The following is a 22,490-nucleotide window of genomic DNA, read 5'->3' as shown; positions in this document are numbered from 1 at the left end:
GTGGACCAGCTCTTGGTGGGAGGAAGAACTGGCGGTCAAAACAGAAGACACAGGTGCTTCATATGTACATGACAAGTATCTTAAATAATAGTTCAGCAAAAATTATTTAGTATGTATATGTGTTACTCTCATTATGTTTTTTCTAAAAAAATTATTAGCTCCAGTTGAGAATACCAGTAAGTTAGTGAAACACCTCAATCCGGGTGGATTTTTCTAGCCACTCATCCCCTGGATTAATGCTCAGACTGGACAGTCTCCCCTAATTTACGTCAACATATATCCTTGTTTTCCTGATAGGGATGAAGGGGCTTTGGATATTTACTCATACATTTGAAATAAATGACCTTTGATGTAATGGAGTTGTGTATAAATGTAGACAAGCTGCCTACTCTTAAAAATACTTCACTTTTCAAGTGCAGAAAGGTGTAAATTTAATGGCAAACTTACATAAATAAATCACTCCATATGCACTTGGTGATATGTGAACCTACAGTGCTTTCAGAAACGAAAATTGACTAAAATGTTTATGTGAACATGTAAGTTCTTCGTATTTGAAAAATATGACCAAGGACGCGAAACTACTTGTAGAGGCCCCTTTTTTAGCCGAACTGACCTAAGACTTCCTTCCCTGCAACAGACCATATGTAATTGTTATGAGGAGGCCTAGAAATATCTACGTCTTTGTCCTCCACAACAGGTATGAAGGCATATATTGTGTTGGAGGACCACACACTTTGAAACCTGTTCTGAGTGAATTGTTGGTACATTATAAATCTCCTTGAAGCACTGAATTACTAGATTTAAAAGAGCAAGCATGCATAGTTGTCAAGTAAATGCTTTATAATCTTGTTATAGTTACATATGGCTCTATTTGATAATCTAAAAAGCATGTCTTGGAGGCATAAAAATGCATCTTTGAATAAGGTGCCAAGGAGAGAAAACCTTCACATTAGTGGCTTTAATATTTCCATTTTCAGATATTTCTGAGTGACCCTGGAAATGCATTAAACATAGCCCTTTGCCATGGCGCATATAATATAGAGCTTATTTTGGCCACAGAATCCATGTTAATAACCTTGTAGTTTATTTATTTCTGTCCCTATAAAATCTTTATACATTGCTGGAGAGGATGTGGAGAAATAGGAACACTTTTACACTGTTGGTGGGACTGTAAACTAGTTCAACCACTGTGGAAGTCAGTGTGGCGATTCCTCAAGGATCTAGAACTAGAAATACCATTTGACCCAGCCATCCCATTACTGGGTATATACCCAAAGGACTAGAAATCATGCTGCTATAAAGACACATGCACATGTATGCTTATTGTGGCACTGTTCACAATAGCAAAGACTTGGAACCCACCCAAATGTCCATCAATGATAAACTGGATTAAGAAAATGTGGCACATATACACCATGGAATACTATGCAGCCATAAAAAAGGATGAGTTCATGTCCTTTGTAGGGACATGGATGAGGCTGGAAACCGTCATTCTGAGCAAACTATCACAAGGACAGAAAACCAAACACCGCATGTTCTCACTTATAGGTGGGAATTGAACAATGAGAACACTTGGACACAGGGTGGGGAACATCATACACCTGTTGTGGGGTGGGGGGGAGGGGGGAGGGATAGCATTGGGAGATATACCTAACGTAAACGACGAGTTAATGGGTGCAGCACACCAATATGGCACGTGTATACATATGTAACAAGCCTGCATGTTGTGCACATGTACCCTAGAACTTAAAGTATAGTAGTAATAATAATAATAATAAATCTTTATACATTGGAAGGGGGTTAGTGGAAATTTCCTGGTTATATTTGACTCCATTTTCTGGGAGAAATTATATGTTGCAGTGACATTCTTAAACATTCCTCATGGATGTTAAGGGTCTGTCGTATGAATAAACGTATGGAAAACATTTTTCCATTGTAATTGGAATTCCAGAGAGAGAACAGAACCTGATAACTGTGGATGCCATCCACATCCATATAACTGTGGAGGGGGTGGTGCTAAACCATTCATGAGAAATCTGCCTCTATGATCCAATCACCTCCCACCAGTCCCCACCTCCAACACCGGGAATTACATTTCAACCTGAGATTTGGGGGGGACACATATCCAAATTATATCAGTTAATATCCTTAATTTATGAGATATTTTTAAAAATCAATTTTTAAAAATGACAAACAAGAAGAATGAGCAAAGAACACAAAAAGGCAATTTGCAAAAGAAAAGGTCAATAGCATGAAAGAAAGCTAAACCACACCCACAGCAATAATCCAATCATTTAATATTTTAAAACAATAAGAGAAGTGGTACCAATAGTGGATAAGAACACTAACTGTAGGGCTAGAATTTCTGAGTTTGAAGACCTACCTCTGAAATGTACTAACTGGGTAACTTTGGGCAAATACCTTGATCTTCGTTTCAGTTTCCTCATCTGTGAACTGGAGGTCATAATAGTACCCACGTCATCGGATTGTTTTGTGTATTAAATGGGTGTTAATATAGGTAGGTTACTTAGAACAGTGCGTAGGGTATAGTAATCGTGTGAGTTTTAGAAATTGCTGTTATTATTGCCGCTTAGTGTTTATATCATTCTTAAATGTTTATAAAATGACAATACTTAATGTTGGCTAAGTGCAGGAAATGAGTATTTTCATACATTGTAGGTGAAAGTGTATATTGGATTATTATTTTGGGAAGAAAGTTTTTGCAATATGTCTCAAAAGTCTTAAACTAACTGAAATCTTTAATAAAGAAAATTCTACTTTTGGGAATTTAACCAATAATCCATACAATTATTTGCCCCAGTGGATAGTCACAGCAGTGTTACTTACAATGGTAAAAAGTTAGCAAAAACCTGACCTCCAGATAAAGACGTGGTTTGAATTTATTCATTTATTTTCATTTACTCTCTAAACTTCATTAAAACTAGAGTAAAAGTATTATTTTTTGTTGAAGTAAAATTTACACATAGAAAAATGTATTAAATGGATAATTTGATGAGTTTTGGGAAAGGTATACACCCATGTTAGCAAGCTCCCAATCAAGAATATCTCCATCCTCCTAGAAAATTTCCTCTTGCCCTATTCCAGTCAATCTCCACCTCCATGGACTTCACTGTCCAGATTTCTCTCACTGTAGATTAGTTGCCTTTGTTCTTGGACTTCACATAAATGAAATAATACAGTGTGGGCTCCTTTGTGTCTGGCTTCTTTCATTGAAGATACTGTTTCTGAGAACCCATTTATGTCATTGTTATATCAGTAGTTATTCCTCTACTTTTGATTCCCATATCTTCTGTCCCTTTATTGCTGAGTAGTTGCTAATAGAAAAAAAATTCTATTTTTGAATATACTAGAATTTGTTTTTTTTTCCCCATTGCTGATACTGTTTTTGACTGTTATGAATAAAGCTGTCATGAACATTCTTGTACAAGACATTTTGTGGTCATATTTTTTTTGCTTCTCTTGGGGGAAGATAAATGGGAGTACAATTGCTAGGTCATGGAGTGAGTATATGTTTTATGTTATAATAAACTGCTAAACAGTTTTACAAAGTAATTGAACCATTTTATACTTTCACCAGTATTGTTTAATATATGTTGCTTCATTTCTCTGTGAACATTTGGTGTTGTCAGGGTTTTTTTTTCTTTTCTTTCTTTCTTTTTTTTTTTTCAGCTATTCTCCTATGTGTGAAGTAGTATCTAATTGCAGTTTTAAAGCATTTCTCTGCTGAGCACCTTTGCATGTGCTTATTGGCCATTCACACATCTACTTAAAACTTTTGCTTAAGGTTGTAAAGATGTTCTAAATTTTCTTCTGGAATAGTTACAGTTTTAACTTACACATTTAGGTTTATCGCATATTGCTAACTAATTTTTGTGTATGATGTGAGGTGGAGATCGAGGCTCAAGTTTTCAGTTTTTTTCTGGTTGTTTCAGCTCAATCTATCTTAAACTTTCCTTTCTCCATTGATATTTGGGTATCTTGGTTGAAAATCAATTAACACTAAATGTACAGGTTTATTTCTGAACCCTATATTATGTTACATTCATGTATTCATTCTTACAGTACAGTCTTGATTACTGTAACTTTATAGGAAGTCTTGAAATCATATAATGTGAATAATCCACTGTTGTTCTTCAAAATTGTTTTGACTGTTCTAGGTCCTTCAAATTTCCATATAAATTCTAGAATCAATGTGTCAGTTGCTTCCTAAAAGCCTAGAGATATACTTGTATACAGTACAAAGACATATATCTAAGCATAGTCATTTTTGTAGTTTGATGTAGCAAATAATTGTACATAATCTAAATGCTGATCAACAAGGAACTGGTGCAATATAGTGTGTAATGTTTACACAATGAAATTTTATGCAACCATTAAAGAATAAAATAGATGTATATGCTCTAATAAAGTAGATCTATATGTGCTAATTCTAAAAGATATATTAAGTGAGAAAGTCGATGGGCAGAACAGTGTACAGAGTATGCTCTCATTTGTTTTAAAAATAAGGGTATAGACATGCATATATATATGTACATATATATACTTTCTTTATATGCATAACACTAATTGGCTCATTTAACTGAAAAGTTGAGCATTGAGTTGTCCTTCAGACTATGTCCAGGGGCTCACAGGATGTTACTAGAAACTGCTCCTCACTCTGTAGCTTGACTCCACTTTTCTCTGTGTTGGCTTCATTGTCAGCTTCTTTCATGCCATGGCAACTCCAGGCTTTCATAGTTACTGCAGTTCATGGCAGACGCTATTGATCTCACTGTTCTTTTATTAAATGTAACAGAGGATTTCCACTCTTGTTTGAGTTATTTGCCCATCCTGTGGATCCCTCACTGTGAATGGAGGGATGAAGAACCTTGATTGGCCAAGTGGATCATGTGCTTACATCTGTAACTAAAGGAGAGAAGGACACCATGGGGGAAGTAGCAATTCAATGGAAGGGACAATGAGTAGATTAAACCACATATGCTCAGATACTGACCTTTTTCGTTCATGTGTAAGTATGGCGATTTTCTATAAAATGTGGCTAAAATTGTACTTCTGTATCTCAATAAATTCTTTCATACTTTGCCTTTCTCTGTCCAGCTTGAGCATACACATCCTTCTTTTATTTCCCTGATTTCCAGCTGTGGGCTCTTACCTGTTTCTCCCCCTTTGCCTAGTCCATTTGCACTGATAACCAGCTTGCTTTTGACCCTTAGATCATATGATTTGGCCTAATGCATTAGAGCTCCTGTGAAAATACACTTTACCCCTGTGATTAGTCTTACTTGAGTTCAAACTCTGGGTTGCCCTATGTTTGGGTAGGAGATCAGACAAAATTATCTGATGTCTTATTCTGGTCACAAAAGCCCTTCTGGCCACGTTAGTCCTTAATGGATCTGCCAAAGTGGCTGCTTTCATGCCTATATTTCCCTGCTAGGTCCTCTTGATTCCTCTGAAGTTGCATGAGTGGACACAAAACTGGAAATTGCACTTGACCAGCTGCTTGTTTCCAAGTAAGAATCAGGTAATATTGCTGTGCGATCATAGATATTAAATTATTCTGTAAGATATACCTATTTTATTTAAAAATATATATTATAATAACAGAAAGAGTAGATTTGGAATGTTCATAGCACAAAGAAATGATAAATGTTTGAAGAGATGGATATCCCCATTATCCAGATTTGATCATTACACACTGCATGCTTGCATCAAAATGTCATATGTACCCCATCAATATGTACAATTTTTACATATATATACAAATTATTTTGAAAAATTAATAGGGAAAAATTGAGTAGCTAGTACTGCTTCTGAATGGAACAATTTATTTGTTGTAGAATAATGTATTAATCTGGAATTGGTTGGAATTAAAATTCTTCTAATATGATTATCATTACCTAGAGAGGAGCCAAAGACAGTGAGATAAAAATAAGTCAAGAGTTGATATAACAGTAAAATAAAAAGGAAAAAATTGAATATTTGGGTGAATTTTAGGATTTTAAAAACATGTGTTAAATGAGCTGAGCTGTTATCCAGATTAAGACAACCAGTAGCTACAAGAAGCTCAGAGAGCAAATCTTCTAAGTATAGAAATACATCTATTCAAATAATGCATTGCTAATTTTGAAATAAATTGGGGTGCAGAGAAAGGGACTGACTTGGCTTACAGATCTCAGATAAACTAGCAAATGTAGTAATTAATTTGCTTGATAACATTCATTTGCTAATTCTTAACTAACCAGGGAAACATATTCTTTAGTCATATTTAGTTTTTAAATGGAAATGATGATCAATTCATTATAGAGTTGAGAACATGTAAGAGTCTGCCCCTGCAAATAATCCCCTACTCCCCTCTTCAGGACTGAGTCACACTACCCTTTTGCTTGGGCTGGTTCTTTAATCTTTGGACTAATGTACTCAGGCCATCCTTTTAGATTTTTTTTTTTTTAGATTTCCTAGCATATTGCGCTATCCCACTGGAATATTTAAAATTTATATTATGCATCTAATTTTGTTTGTTACAGAAAAATAAGAAATAGGTAGAAGTTTAAAGAATGAAATAAAGACCAATTTTAATTCTAGCTATGCAAAAAACTTATCAATGTTAAATAATTAATAACATTTTACTGTACATTATCAAATCTAAGAGACCATTGAATATAATTTACATTGTTTTGCTTACCACTAATGAAGAAGAAATGCTGTAAATTTAACTATGACATATTGCTCTGTTTTTTATGAAAAAATTTATACTCATTTAAAAAGTTCTCTTTAGGCTGGGTGTGGTGGCTCATGCCTGTAATTCCAGCACTTTGGGATGCTGAGATGGGCAGATTGCTTGAGCTCAGGAGTTTGAGAGAAGTCTGGGCAACGTGACAAAACCCTGTTTCTACAAAAAATATGAAACTTAGCTGGACATCATGGCAAATGCCTGTAGTTCCAGCTACTCAAAGGTTGAAGTGGGAGGATTGCTTGAGCCTGGGGGGTTGAGACTGAAGTGAGCCATGATCATGCCACTGCACTCCAGCCTGGGTGACAGAGTGAGACCATTTTGATATAGACTTCTATCACATATGACTTTGGAACATATATAAGAAAGAAAATATAAGAAAAATAAATTGGGTAAAGTAGTCCTAAAACCTCTTCACATTCAGAGTCTAACTTTACTATGTCACTTTTTGAATCTGAGTTGTCAATATCTGTGTTTTTGCTTACATTTTCATCCTCTGTGCTGTCAAGAACATTGATGATATGGCATTTGTTGAAAGGGTGCTCCACTCTTGTCTCCTAAATTTTCATCCATTCTTTTCTCCTTCCTTTAGCATTGAAACTTTCCACTCTCCAGTTTAAGGCAGGCATGTGGTAGCCCAGCTGGAGGCATTCCTGAGCCTCCCCTGGTAGCTTGGCATGACCATGGTCTGACAGGTGAGATAGGAGAAGTGGTGTGTAAACTTACAGTTCACATCCCTAAAAGGAAGCAGCTTTACTTGCCACTTTCCTTTCATCTTTTCTTTGGGCCAAAATGCAGATATAGTGATAGTGAGTCAGTCTTAATCATGGAGAAGAACATACCCTACAAATGATGGAGCAACCAAATAGAAAGAACCTGGATCTCTTTGGATTACCTGTGGAGCAGAGCTGCCTACCTGCCGAACTGCACAGCTACTCTTACAGAAGGGAAAAACGAAGATTCCATCTTGCTAAACTATGGTTATTGTCAAAGCAGCCAAATCAATATTCATATTGTTTGTGTTTACAAATTCTTCTATTTAAAATCATATTGAAGAATGCTTCTATATGGCATTAACTTTCCATGGGTTTCCATGGGTTTCTACAACTTTAATTTGGACATAGTACAATAGGCAACTCCAAAGGGCTAACTTCTGGGCTGCAGCAAAAAATCCTGTTTTTTTTTTTTTTTTTTTTTTTTTTTTTTTAAGAGATGAGAAATTACCTTAGCAGTGCTGATCTAGGGACATATAGGCCAATCAAGATTAGAAGATCAAAGAATTATTGGCAACTCTCAATCTGCTTTAAATTAGTAAGGATTTGGACTGTCTTATGAAGCCTTAAGATGGTCATATTTGTATGATGTTGCTCAACTATGGCAGAGGTTAAAACCTAAGTAAATACAAATTATACCAAATAATGTAGAATAGTTTAATATCTGTTAGATCTGTAAAGCATGAGCTATGCCTGCTAGGGAAATAAAAGCAACTTGTTTTAAATCTATTTAATATAAAGATCTAAAGAAAAATAGAGAATCACATTTTTAGGAAGTAGCTTATGCAGACATGTCAAGCCAAATTACTTTGGTGATTTCACTCAGATTTTTATGACCTCCAAAAATAGGAACCATCCTCCTGATGTCAAAGTCTGAGATTCTCAAAAAAGAGTAAGTCTCAGCTCCACTGAGTTTTTCAGGGATGATACTATACATAGATGGGATAGAGCTCTAAGGAGAGTAAAATATTCACATTCATTTTGGAGGGTTAATGGCTGAGAAAAGTGACAAGCTAAGCAGCTATAATAATTCCAATAGAGAGCCCCTTTACATTTTTCTAATAACATAATTCATGTAATTATTTATACTACGTACATCTTTTCCACATACTTCCAGATCTTTGGCTTCAATATGCTCCATAAAAGCTGTAAGATGAGTTCAAATCTTCCTTTTCTCTGATTTTTTTCTCATAAAAATATTATATTTTTCAGAAGAAATATTACATGTAATACATCGAAAATCACTCATTGCTTTTTCTTCTTTTTTCCATGAATGTGTAGGTGTTTGAGTCTCTTGTATTTCTTCTTTTATACAGGATATGGGCTGTTTGAAAACTATTTCATTATCTTTATCATCATCATTCATTTCAGCCACTTCAAATTTTTGTCTCTCCAAAAATGTTGGTGTACAAACTGGTGTGGGGCCCTGGCTATCCGGTCTTCTCAGAAGTGTCAAGAGTGCCTAAAATCTTTCTCTTCTTTCATAAAACCTGGCCTTTTGTAGATGTCTGATGATTAGTTTTTAAAATACTTTCTGTTTTCTGTTGATTTTTTTTTTTAATGAGTTAACTTCTTCCCATGACCTCTAGTAAGAGGTCTTGTTGGCTGAACTTAGAAACCTGAGTAATTTTTCCTCCATTCTCCCCACCTTCTTTTCTGACAAGTGCTAAGGTTTATTATTTAAATATATTTCTAACATATATTTTATTAAATATTTTGCATTTTGTAGCTCACCACTTCTTCATTTCTTATCTTTTAGTTGGTGGCTTTAGATAATGCAGGGCTTTACTACAAAGGCAAATAATTGCCACAAAAAGAGGATTGTCATATTTTCCCCAAGGAACTCTATCTTGTTAACTCCTTAAAATTGCTGAGCACATTTTTCTTAAGGGATTTAGCATTTATTTTTTCAGTACTTTTATGCGGCTAAAAAACCATTTTAGGTATTGAACAGAGTTCTAGTAATATCTGTGATGGCAGTCTTGTCAAAACACTCAAAATGTGTCTCGCTTGTTATGGAAATTTTGAAAACCTCTGTCCCTTAAAAATACACGTTTTGCTTTGGAAGCTATACCAAACATCTTAAATTTCAACATGCTGTTGGGAACAATCCTCATAGAACAATCCTCATTAGAAAAAAAAGTTTTCTAATTAGACAGTGCAGGACAATGTTACAGGACAGCCTAGACAACATCACTTTTTCTAAGGCAATTCTAGTAACACCTTCTAATACATCCCATGCAGCAGAGAAATTTCCATTTTCTAGCATTGCCCTAACAATATATCGGCAGCTTAAAGAATTGCAGTGCTTTAAATGCAATCCATTGAAGATCCAAATACTGTGAATTGGTCCTTTCTGACAGAGGAGAAAGACCCATAAGCCAGCCCCAAATGGTGTAAACAGGAGCAGTGCATAATTAAAAGCCATCTGCATGTCTTGTGTGCCCCTTTCTGTATGTGAAATAGGGCCAGCACTATGTGAGTACTTAAAAGCTCCTTTCAAAAATTTCAAATCCTTATTGAGACATTACCCTACAGTGCAGAGAATAAGACAAACCAAAGTATTCATGACCAACCCCCTCCCACTTCTTATTTTCGCATAAGATTTTCGCATAAGATTTATAACCAAATTAACATAATGCCATACCACCACATCTATAGATGCATTTATTGTAGGTTTTAAAATATTCTATAGTTCAGAAAAGAAGTTAAGCTGTAGGAGCTAGGAAAATAACTTTGTTGTGTGTATCCATCAACATTATACTCCAAAGTTCATTCTGAATTTGAATGGAGGCTGCGCCCTACTCCCACAAACAAATGCTAGTTCCTAAGCCTTCAGATTCAGAAGCTTTACTTTTTAATTTTTTTTGTCTTGGAAATGTTATTGTTTTTTTAAAAAAAGGCTTTATTTTTTAAGAGAAGTTTTAGGTTTACAGCAAAATTGTGAAGAAGGGTCAGAGATACCCCCTTTGCCCTCTGCCACTATATGAGCAATTTCTCCCATGGCAACATCCCCTGCCACAGAGCAGAAATATTATTTTATCTTCTTTAGGATGAATTTGACTTCTAGGCACATGTTTAATATTTTTTCTTTACTAGGAAGTAACTGGTAAAGGAGCCTATTCATTAGTTCTTGTAATGAGTTTGAGTTATAACTACGTGGTGCTCCTATTAATCCCAAAGTGATAGCCTGTCTTGCTTGAGAATATATGTGTTTAGCAGGCAATTGTAGAAGATGGATTCATTCGACACAGATCATCAGTACTATCCAAGGGTACATTTTGTTGTGTTCTTGTGGTTTGGGATGTTTAGCGGGGAATCTGAATTGTTATGAGGGGAAGCTGTCCTTCCCTCATCAGGCTGTCTGAGGACAGCCCTGATGTCCTCAGAAGTTCCTTCCAACTCTTAGATTCTATGATTTTATGAAAATTTTATTTTTGAAATGCTGTATTTCTAGTCAGTGAAAGTAGCAGGGTCCTTATATAAATACATGTAAGAATATTCCAAGATTTTGAAATTTAAAAATGTTTATGCTTAAATTTTTAAAAATTAAGATAATTTTACTTTCTCCATTTTGTGTCTGTAGAATTTACATCAGGGTTCCACTCTCTCAACATTCCCCATGACAGGGAATTCTTTAATATAAGACTTCAAGAATAACTTTTGAGGTTCCATTTAATTCTGCTCTTCAAGAATAACTGATACTGTGCTCAGGATGGGATACAAATGTCTGATATTCTAAAATGCAACACTGTTTTCACACTATCTACCTGGAGATAAAAAATGTAACCATTTTGAATTCCCACAGACCCATAAGTTAGCAGAGCGTGCAGTCAGTCTTGCCTTACAGTCTGTATTGATTCGCTTCATAATCCCTGGGCTTACAGGTGTCTAATTGGTCATTTCTGGTTGTTTTTGTCATTCATGAATGCAGCCAGAATCCAGCCTCTCCCACTCTTTTGAAGTCAGAGAACTTGGTAACCCCAGACCATCATTCTTTACATATGGGGCTCCTGCTGTGACTGCCACAAAACCCAGTCTTCATAGAGCCACTTGGTCTTAGCGTGGTTTTATGTGGCTAAGAGATGCAGTACCTGATGCATTCCATGCCTCTCTGGAGCTCAGAGTCTTTGTCCCGTTGGTTTTAGCTCTACGGAGAGGAACCAGGCTTGCCTTTTCCCTGTCTCCTGATTCTGCTTTCTGGCTCAGGACTAACCTCATGGGATGATTGAGAGGAATGATGCATTTCCAGCAGAGAAGTCCTCATCTCCTACCTCAAGAGAGTGGTCTGGCTTCTATGGACCTGAAAGGACAATTAGTAACTAACTTGACATGCATATCAGGGTTGTGTGGCTACTTCTTATGCATCAACAGTCTAATGAAGGGACTTGCTGCATTGATATTTACATAGACCTCATGGGGAAGGAAATGCAGGGTGTGTTAAATTCTCTTCTCTTTATTCAAACCTATACTTTCTAATTTTAAAAAATTGCAGTTTCCCCAAATTTTGTACCTCCATGATAACTCCCAACTCTAGAGTGCTCCTTATTTAACAGTGATTATTATAAGTTCCACTTAGGAGAAAACAATCACAGGCTCTGTAACTTATTCAGCAATAGTTATGTGGCTCCATTAACTGAAATAATACACAGGTGGTATCGAGTTTCATTAATTCTATAAATAAATATTTTATTTCTACAAAGTGTCACTGCTGTTATGGATCTCTGGAGACTGTGAAGAATAAGAGAAAACCTTGAAGAACATTGTTTATATTGGAAAACCTGGGAGTAAAGTGGTTATAAAATGATTCACATTAGTTCAGAGTCAGAGTCAAGAGCTGTATCTGTGATAATAATATGAAACAAATGGTTTATTAAAGAAATTGTTTTCAAAGAAGTATAATAAAGGTCTATGGAACTATGGATGAAATTCATGATTATTCTGAAAGCTATGAAAATTAGTGTGGCAAAGATCTTGTGCACTGTCACTTACACAAAAGGGGAAAATAATTTTTTCAGAGAATTTCTGCTTTGTTTTCCTCTGGCTATGTTGCTGCCTTGCCTTATTTTCTCATTTTTTCCCAAGCTGCAGCATGAAAACAAGGCCTCTATCAAAAGGACTAAAAATGTTTCTTTGCAGTAGTTTAGGTTGAGGAAGCAAGGTCTATGGATTCATTGTCTGTGTAGTGTTTTATGTGATTGGAAGGTACAGCTTCAAGGATGTTGGTAGTGAAAGAAAGTTTAATTGCCAATTTATATCTGTGACTGCTAACATTGAGGGATTAACTCTTTTCTTTCAAAAGTAGATGTTTGCTGCTTTTAAAATCATGTTTTAAAATATGTATTAAAGATTTTATTAGACTTAATGTTTGCCATCAGAAATGACAGGGAATTAATACATATATGTATTTTTTTAGGTCACATGTTACTTTGTGCCAGTCACTTTCCATGCATTTCTTCATTTAATTTTCACAACTTTAGGGGGAAGCTGCTCTCTAATCATCTACCCATTCATCCATATATCCAATAAATGTTTATAACATGCTTATGATGAACTCACCATAATGATAGCAATAATAATTACAATAAGAGGTGCCTTGTGAGTTAAGAGAAAAGTCTGCTTATGATTGGAGTGATTGGAAAGGGGAAGGCTGGTTCTGGACTCAACACATCATTGATGCTAGCTAGAATTTCTCTTAATCCCAATCCTCAAGGAACTGTTACAGGAGGCAGCAATGAAGACAGTTATTGGAAGTTTGGTTGGAATTTCCCAGCATGCATGGGTTTAGTGTCTATACCATATGGATAATCAGGATGAGGGAAGAGGTCCTTTTCATGGGCTGATGACATTCTTTGGCAGTGGGACTATTGCTATGGACAGAGAAAGCAGCACTTGTAATCCAAGGAGTGCCTAGAAGGAGTATGGACTGAGATTCACAGGATGGAATTTGAGATGTACAAATTAGGACATTAAAAGAGTAACATCACTGTGTGCACACGGTAATAAAGGTGGACATGTGGGTTGTATACATTTGAAGAAAATGAAGCTTTGAGAAGTCATAGGAGACGCTAAGCAGAGATACTGGGATTCAAATCCAGGCTTATATTACCTCCTTGGATAGTTTTTTAAACCATTTGTAGATGATGGTCTGAAATACTTTCCTCAAAAACTGCCTTGGCTATTGCAGGAAAAATAATCTGTGTGAAGTGGAGCACTTTTTGTAACAGTAATATCTTTGGTAAATAGTGAGAAAGTCATTCTAAGTTGTACTCTGACTCTCTGTCCTTTGTTCAAATTGTACTATTCACATATCCAGAGACAGAGTGTCTCATGACAATTATGAGTATAATAATTGAGAGTAGGTTATATTATGCCAGAGGAGATAATTAAATGGGGGAATTGCACTATTAGCTGGGCTTTTAGTACTATGCATTATCCTATGAAAGATGATATTATGATTCCACTATACATTGCTCAGATAAAAAATGTTTACCGAGTCAACACTTCAGATCAGAGGTCATTAAGAAATACATTAGAAATAGAAGACATCCCAGAGAAATTATTAAAATACTTTGGAAATTTTATAAGCATAAATGCAAGGCATAGGCTTACTTTATGATCAGCAGTTTTATTATCAGTAGGATTGGCAATTCTTCATGCACCCACAATTTTAGCAGAAATAAATTAATCATTGAAGTGAATATTATAAGAGCATAGTGCATAGTGGTAGCTTAGTTCCAAATCTTTCCACTTCTTTTCTTGGAAATCACATACACGAAGAATAGAAAAAAACTGTCCTCACATTAGAGTCTCATCAATGTGAGGAAACAGAGAGAATCTACAAACTCTAAGTTTTGTATTATTGTAGCCCAAGCAAATTAAATCAGCATTAACTTCATGGGAATGATGGGGCTTCTCAGAGCTGAAGGTGGGATGAAGAATGGGAGAGCAGGGAAGGGGCCTATCAGTGGCAGAGTTTAGAAATCAGAAGCAAATACTCAAAATATTTACTCCCAGAAGGAGTGGGCCCTTCTCTGGACTGTGCTGTGAGTTGGACTGAGGTACAACAGGGTGCAATTGCTAAGGAAGGTGGGTAAAAAGTTGTAGAGCAATCAGGGAAAATCAAGAGGTGACCGAGTTGTTTTAGAAAATTCCATGTTCCAGAAAAAAGTGAACACTTTGAAAGGCAGGAGGTATACCCCTTAAAATAGTGACAAGAAGAAGACCAAGGGAAATTAGAGCTGGGAGTAGAAGCTCTTCTGAATCAGGTGCTAAGAGGCAAAGGAGATGTGGGTTGTATTATAAATAAATAGCCTACTACTATTTTAACAATATTGGGGAGAGCTGTTGAACAAAGAATCCTAGAGAATGATCTACTGACTCTCTTACTACTAACTGGCCCAAGAAATTCCAACTGGCCCAAGAAATTCCAAGAGATGTGGGTTGTATTATAAATAAATAGCCTACTACTATTTTAACAATATTGGGGAGAGCTGTTGAACAAAGAATCCTAGAGAATGATCTACTGACTCTCTTACTAATAACTGGCCCAAGAAATTCCAACTCATTTAGACATGAAAAAATGGAGTAAAAATATAGACAAAAATAGTTTAAAAAGTGTGCAAAAGATCACTCAAAATTTAATAAGAAAACTCATTAAAATGTCACCCTAAAGCAGATAAAAGTTTTACAATCCAAAATTTCAATGTGAATTAAAAAAATTAATGTGGAAATTGCAGCTGTGAAGGAATACCATGAAGTAGAAATCAAATCAATCAGGGAGAAGTTGAGCAGTCAACAGAAGGCATGAGCCAGACCGTCCAAAGAGTTGAATCAAAGAGTGGTATATTTCAAGAAAGAACCGGAAAAAAATTACGTAGATGTTAATACTAAATTACAAGGAGCATGAGAGAGAACAGACATCTTAGGAAGCACAGTAAAAGGCACAGGAAAAATAAGTAAGAAAAACAATGAAGTATAAATAGAAAAAATAATTAGAGAGAAAAGAAAGAGATAGAATAAAGACAAAGGAGATCCACTATATGCAGAATTGGAGTTTCTGAAGGAAAACACCCAAAATAATGTAATGGAACAATAATAAAATATAATTATAAAAAGTCTCTTGAAAAAAAAGGAAAATCTGAAGTTATGTATTGAAAGAATGCACTAAATTCCATGGAAAAGTGACCCAGAGTGGTCAATGCCAAGATGCAGCAGAATAGGCTATAAAGACAAAGAATCTATATGACACAAAACGATTGTGTCATCTATAAGTGAAAGAAAATCAAGCAGTCAGACTCCTCCACTGCAACACTGAATTTCAGATGACAGTGGAGCAACACCTAGAAGTTATTCAAGGAAGTAAGTGTGACTCAAGAATTTTATATTCAGTCTAGCTGTCTGTGATGGTTAATATTAGCAGTCAACTTGACTGGATTGAAGGATGCCTAAATGGCTAGTGAAGTATTGTTTCTGAGTGTGTCTGTGAGGTTGTTGCAGAGGAGACTGATGTTTGAGTCAGTGGACTCGGAGAGGAGAACCCACCTTTCTTTGTGGGTGGGCACCATCCACTTGCCTTCCAGCCAGTGTGGCTAGAAAAAGCAGGTGGAAGAAGGTGGGATACCTTGTCTGCCGAGTCTTCTGGCGTTCTTCTTCCCATGCTGGCTGCTTGCTTCTGCTCCTCCTGCCCTTGGACATCAGGCTCCAGGTTCTTTGACCTTTGGACTCTGGGACTCATGCCAGCAGCTTGCTGGGGCTCTTGGACCTTTGGCCGCAGACTAAAGGCTGCACTGTTGCTTTTGGCTTCCCTGGTTTTGAGGCTTTCAGACTTGGATTTAGCCATTCCTGGCTTCTCTCTTCTCCAGCTTGCAGGCTTATCAGCGGACTTTGCCTTGCGATTGCATGAGCGAATTCTCCCTAATAAACTCTCTTTTATATATACATATATCTTATTGGTCTGTCTTTCTGGAGAACCATGACCAATACGTTGTCTTTCAAGTATGCAGTTTGAACATGTGAAAACTGAGGGCAGATTGTTCATATAATCCCTTCTTAAAAGAATCTATTAGAGGATAAACTCTGCTCTATTAAGAGATGATAAAGGAAACTCCAGCAAAACAGATAAGCGTTAAACACATTTAACTATGGTTCTAAGACAAAATCGTAGGTAAAACAAGGGTGTCAATGTGACACGTTAATAGCATGAGCTCTGACAATGTAAAAATATAGCTACAAAAATGGCTGAGAAGAGGCCTGAGACTACCCTCCTTTAAAAATCCTGCTAGAAAGGTTGGTCCTTGGCCTGCATCTGGGAACTTGAATTTGGGAAGCATTCCCACCGTTCAGAGCTAATAAAAAGGCTTATGGTGCCTAAAGTGTTTGTGCAAACATGGTTTGTACTGAACAACTGCTTTCCTTTTGAAAGTCTGAAGTTTTGGTATGTGCTAGGCAGAAAGTGTGATCCGCCCCTGCAAAAATCTTGGGCTCTTGGGCATGGAGGCTTTAGTGAGTTAGCTTTTCTGGTAGACAACATTTCACACATGCCATTACAACTTGCTGCTAGAGGAATGAAGTGCGTCCTATTTAACTCCACTGGGAGAAGAATCTTGTATGGCTGTACTTGCTTTTCTCTAGACTTCGCCTCATGCATCTTTTTTCTTTGCTGATTTTGTACATATCCTTTCACTATAATAAATTACAGCTGTGAGTACAACTATATGCTGTGTCCTTTGAGTTTTTCTCATGTGTCATTGAAACTGGGGGTGGTATTGAAGACCCTAACACTGATTGAGGGTAACCATTGAAACAAAATACAAACCTTTTGAAATATCAGAAGAATTACTATAAAAGGAAAGTAAGAGGCCACATAGCTTCTATCTATCCATCCATCCCTCCTTCTACTTGTAACATGATAGAACTAAAATAAAACATCAATTGTAGTAAATCAATAATTATAAATGTAATTAAAAGAAAAACAGATGTTCATTTTGGATCACTAAACAAAACCCAATTCTGTGCTGAATCTGAAAGACATACCTAAATTAGTTTAGAAATGTTAAAAATAAAAGCATAAGCAAATGTATACATGCAAGTGAAAACTAAAAACAGTAAGCAGGAATCTGAAATGTATATCAAAAAATTTAGACATAAAAACATTAAATGAGAAAAAAATATCATTCAATTTACCATGAAAATATAACAGTTATTGTGATGGTTAATTTTGTATGTCAACTTGACTGGGCCCAGATAGCTGGTAAAAAACTATTTGCGGATGTACCTGTGAGGGTACATCCAGAAGAGATCAGCATTGGAATCAGTAGATTGAATCAAGAAGATTGCCTTCGCCATGTGAATTGGCATCATCTAACCCACTGAGGGTCTGAAGAGTGAATTTGCACTCTCTTCTTCAGCTGGGCTGACCATATTTATCTGCCCTTTGACACTGGTGCTCCTGGTTGTGAAACATTTGGACTAAGACTAGGCCTCATACCACTGGTGCCCCTGGTCCTCACGTCTTTGTGCTTATACTGCAACGACAACACCTGGGCTTCCAGCTTGCAGGCAGCAGACTGTGGGACTTCTCCACCTTCATGTCTTATGAACCAGTCTTTTGCAATAAATCTCTTTCCCTATATGCATATCTAATTGATTCTATTTCTCTGGAGAACTCTAATACAGTTATATAATGTTGAAGAATAAAATTCACAATGAAGATACAATTAAAATCATTTTCTATGTACCAGATAACACAATTTCATGAAGAAGGGAATAGATGTAATTAATAGAAAATAGACAAAACACATTAGCAATAGCTTTATTTCATTTTTCTATGAAAGATGTGTAAGATCAAGAAGTTAAAAATAAGTATATAGGTAACCCACAAAATGTAATTAATAAGGTACCTCTGTTGGGACATGCATCAAACTCTGTACCCTGATAACAGAGAATATCTTCATTTCAAATTTCTTTGAAACCATTATAAAATTGACTATATATTAGACCACAATTCCAAAAAGAAGAAAAAAATCTGATAACATTAGCACAATATAGTTATATAGTAATTAATAACAAAAGCACAAAATGAAAAAGCTTTTCCACCTTGAAATAATTTTTAAAGCTGTATTAAAGGACTCTTGAGGAAAAATAAAAATTTAGCAGGAAATGCAGAATTTCTTGAAAAAAGTTATCCAAAAACACCACATATCAGAATCCATGGAATAATCCGTGCTCAGAAGAAAATTTATAGCCTTAAATACTTACAGCAAGAAAAACAGTAAAAATATGAAAGATAGAAAAATAACAAAATAAATTTTAAAAAGTCAAAGGAAAGGATTAGCAAAGATACAAGCAGAATGGAGGTTAGAGAATATAATTAATAAATAAAATAAAAATCTGGTGATTTCAAAAAAATTGATTAAATGAATAAATTACTAGATAATCCAATTAAGAAAAAGGAAGTTAGTACAAATATACAAGATAAATGACACAAAAAAAGAAAACAAAAAGAAGACACTAAAACATGAGGTATATTTTGTATAAGTCTATGAAAGTAAATTTTAAAACTTGAATAAAATAGCTTCCTAAGAAAATATTGCTTAGATATATGACCTAGGGGAGAAGGAAAATCCCCTTTCTTTTTTTAAATTTAATTTAATTTTAAGTTCTGGGATACGCGTGCAGGACGTGCAGGTTTGTTACATAGGTAAATGTATGCCATGGTTGTTTGCTTCACCTATCTACCCATCATCTAGGTATTAAGCCTCACATGCATTAGCTATTTATCCTGATGCTCTCCCTCCCCACGAAGGCCCTCCACCCCTGCCAACAGGCCTGAAGATCCCCTTTCCATAGGAATAAAATAAAGAAACGGAGAAACTCGGCTTTCCCATTTACTGTCCCTAGGCTCCAAGTCCAACCTTCTAAATTTTTCTCTGTTGTGCCAGGGCTGGGGCCGGTTCCCAGGTTCAAACTGCAGTTCATAGGTTCCTTTGTCTGCTTTCTTCTGTCAATAGGGAGCCCTAAAGGAGGTTGAGAGGCAGGAGCAGAGGGAAGGAACTTTCTTGTGGTTTGTTGCTGTTTATGTCTGTTATCCCTGCAGCTACACTGCCCCAGTAGGGGTGGTTAGTTCTACTCTTCTGCTTCCAGCGGAATCCTTGGAAACAGCTTTGTTTTTCCCTTGAGGTGAGAGCCTCCGCTCTGCTAAGCTCCTCTTCTAAGGTCCTAGGTTCTTATAACTCAACTCCCTTTCCCTTTGGGGCTTCATTTCTAGGGGTGGTACCAGCATTCTGCAGTTATCTCTTGCTGTACCTCACTGCTCCCTTCTTGTTCTTTCACCTTTTCAGTACCTGTGTAATTCATTCCCTGTTTTAAATTCCATCTGATGAAATATGTAGTGGTTCTTTTCCCCCGACTTACCCTTTTGTGGTTCACTTTCCTCAGATGTAAAATGGAGATGATGATGGTGATGACAGTGATGATGACTGACAGTGATGGTGGCAATAATCCTTACCTCCTTAGCCTGTTGTAAAGATTAAATGAGTTAATGTGTGTGAGTTCTGACAACTGTGGCACACAGTAAGCTCACTATCGATTATTATGAAGAAGATTTACCCATCCACTTCAACTTCCCCACAAAAGCGCCAGGCCTTGACAGATTTACAGGGCACTATTACAAAAACTTTAACATGCAGTGCTTCTATTGCTATTTAATCTATTCTAGAGTGCTGAAAAGAAGGAAAACGCCCACATCAATTTTTGCGATGTGAGTACAACCTTGATAAGAAAGTTTAAGAAAAATTTTATAAGAAAGATAATAGTCTTACTTTATAAATAAAGATGAAAATCTTAAATAAGTAAACTTCCAGCACATTAAGGAATAATACATCATGACCATGTCAGAAATGAAAAAAAGTCTCAATATTAGAAACTCTCTTAACATAATTCATCATATTAATAAGTATCATTAGTGGAATTTACTGTTTGAGACCTCAGGGCTGGCTTAGTCTATGATACTTTTCTCCTTTTTATCTTCAATCCTTTGGAGATCTCAAGTTCTCTTGACTTCAAATGCTATCCATGTCCTGTTTTTCTACAGACTTCAAGTTAAGAATTGCTTTTACATTTTTTTTTTGTAAAAAATAACAACAGAAAAACAATGAAAAAATCCCCAGTAGAGACTATATGTGCCTCAAAAAGCCTAAAATGTTTACTATCTAGCTCTTTGCAGAAAAGGTTGGACTGTGCTCTTGGATACAATATAATGGCTTTTAGGGTAGACTGACTTTAATATTTAAAAAATTTAAACATAGCACACATTCAGAAAAGTGCACACACCCTGTGCACTGCTGTATGAATTTCATAAACTGATCACAGCTATGTAACCAGCACTCAGCTCCACAAACAGAATATTACTTGGTCTCCAGAAGCTACCTTGTTCTAGCAGTGGTCTGGCTTTTGTTCTTGCAGATGCATATCCACATTTCCACTTCATTATAATCTTTAGAGTACAGTTTTCAAATGTGTCTCTCATATTCTTGATTTATTCTTTACCAACTCCCTTCCCACCAGAAATAAATATGCCTTAACTTTATCATCTTGCGAAATTCCTTTGAACAACTTGAAAACTTTAACAGAAAAGAAAATTCAAAACTATATCAAGTTGAGCAGCATGAAACTAACACAACAGCATCGTGTAGGATGGCAGTTTATATTTTTTCCTAAATAGACCAGAACATAACACTGAGAAATAACATAGTACTTCACTTTAAATAGATGAGAGGGAATTATGCTTTGTGTCTTCAAGGTAGCACATACACAATTTAATGCCAAAGTTGCTATGGAAACTATTGAATGATAGGAAAAATAGTTGCATAAATCTTTATAATTCATGAATTTCTGAGAATTTTCAGCTTTAAGTTTATAATACACAGAACTTCTTACCTATTGAAGCATTCATCTATTTGGTAAACATATTTTTTTTTTTTTGTCTATATGTGCTGAAATACTTCTATTGATTGAATTGGTCTGAAAAACCTACCTGAATTTTCAAAATTCTGTTTTGAAGGCTTAAAATTGTTAAACATTTTTTATTTTTTTGAGAAAGAGCCTCGCTCTTTCACCCAGGCTGGAGTGCATCTTTTAGAAAAGATGGGGGGAATCTACATCCTCGACTACAGAGACACTTACCTTTTAACATGAGGTTGTTAATTCCTTAAGCCTTTACTGAAGGCTTCTCTCTCAGCGTTTTTTCAGGCACCGGGGATAGAGCAGAAAACAAGACCACAGGAGCAGAATCACCGTTCTCACTGATGCTTTCCTTCTGCCAGTGGTAGACAAATGATAAACAAAAATATTAGCTAGTAATCGGTGTTCTAATGAGAATCAAACAGAAGGGCTATTTATTTTGCTAGCGGGTAGTCAGGGAAGTTCTCATCAGGAGATTATATTTGATCTGAATTCTGAATTGCAAAAAGGAGGCAGTTGGGTGAAGATCTGGGGAAATACCACTCAGGTGGAGGAAAAACTGGGACAAAGTGCTCTAGGACATGGATGAGCACAAGAACTGCAAGTGAATTTTAGTACTTAGTGTCCAAGTACAATTCAGAGATCATTGTGTTTTTGGACATTTGGGGTATGCCATTAAAAGGAAAGAAAAATTTTGCCTTTTCTGTTCACTACCTTCTCTGCAGTCACAGCCTTGATGCTTCAAAGTGATTCCTGCCCTCAGACAGAAACAGAGTGTTCAACCACAGTATTCTAACTCAGCATGCACAGTTAGAAGTATACATATCTTTTTCTTTTCCATTGCCTCCTCTTTTCCATTGCCTTGTCCACTCTCCTTCCTGCCATCCTTCCTGCCTGCCTGCCTTCCTGACTTCCTTCTCTCCCTCCCCCTTCCCTCGTTCCCTCCCTCCCTCCCTTCCTTTGTTCCTTCCTTCTTTTCTTCCTTCCCTCCCTCCCTTCTTCCA

The 22,490-nt window shown here is 36.2% G+C and overlaps 1 protein-coding gene across 1 annotated transcript in view; it reads right to left on the bottom strand.

Moving 5' to 3' along the window:
* LOC105487875 (ligand dependent nuclear receptor corepressor like) overlaps nt 1-21,948 on the bottom strand; it is a 296,771-nt gene extending 274,823 nt beyond the window's left edge. The window contains exons 1-2 of the mRNA XM_011751506.3: nt 21,709-21,948; nt 19,939-20,041 (exon numbers count right to left, since the gene is read on the bottom strand). The gene's annotated coding sequence lies outside the window, so the exon portion shown is untranslated. The remainder of the gene's footprint in view (nt 1-19,938; nt 20,042-21,708) is intronic.
* Between the last annotated feature and the right edge of the window lie 542 nt (nt 21,949-22,490).

Source organism: Macaca nemestrina, chromosome 3, assembly GCF_043159975.1.
Source record: "Macaca nemestrina isolate mMacNem1 chromosome 3, mMacNem.hap1, whole genome shotgun sequence".
NCBI lineage: Eukaryota > Metazoa > Chordata > Mammalia > Primates > Cercopithecidae > Macaca > Macaca nemestrina.
The sequence above is the reverse complement of the archived record's forward strand: the minus strand, read 5'-3'. Positions and strand labels throughout refer to the sequence as shown.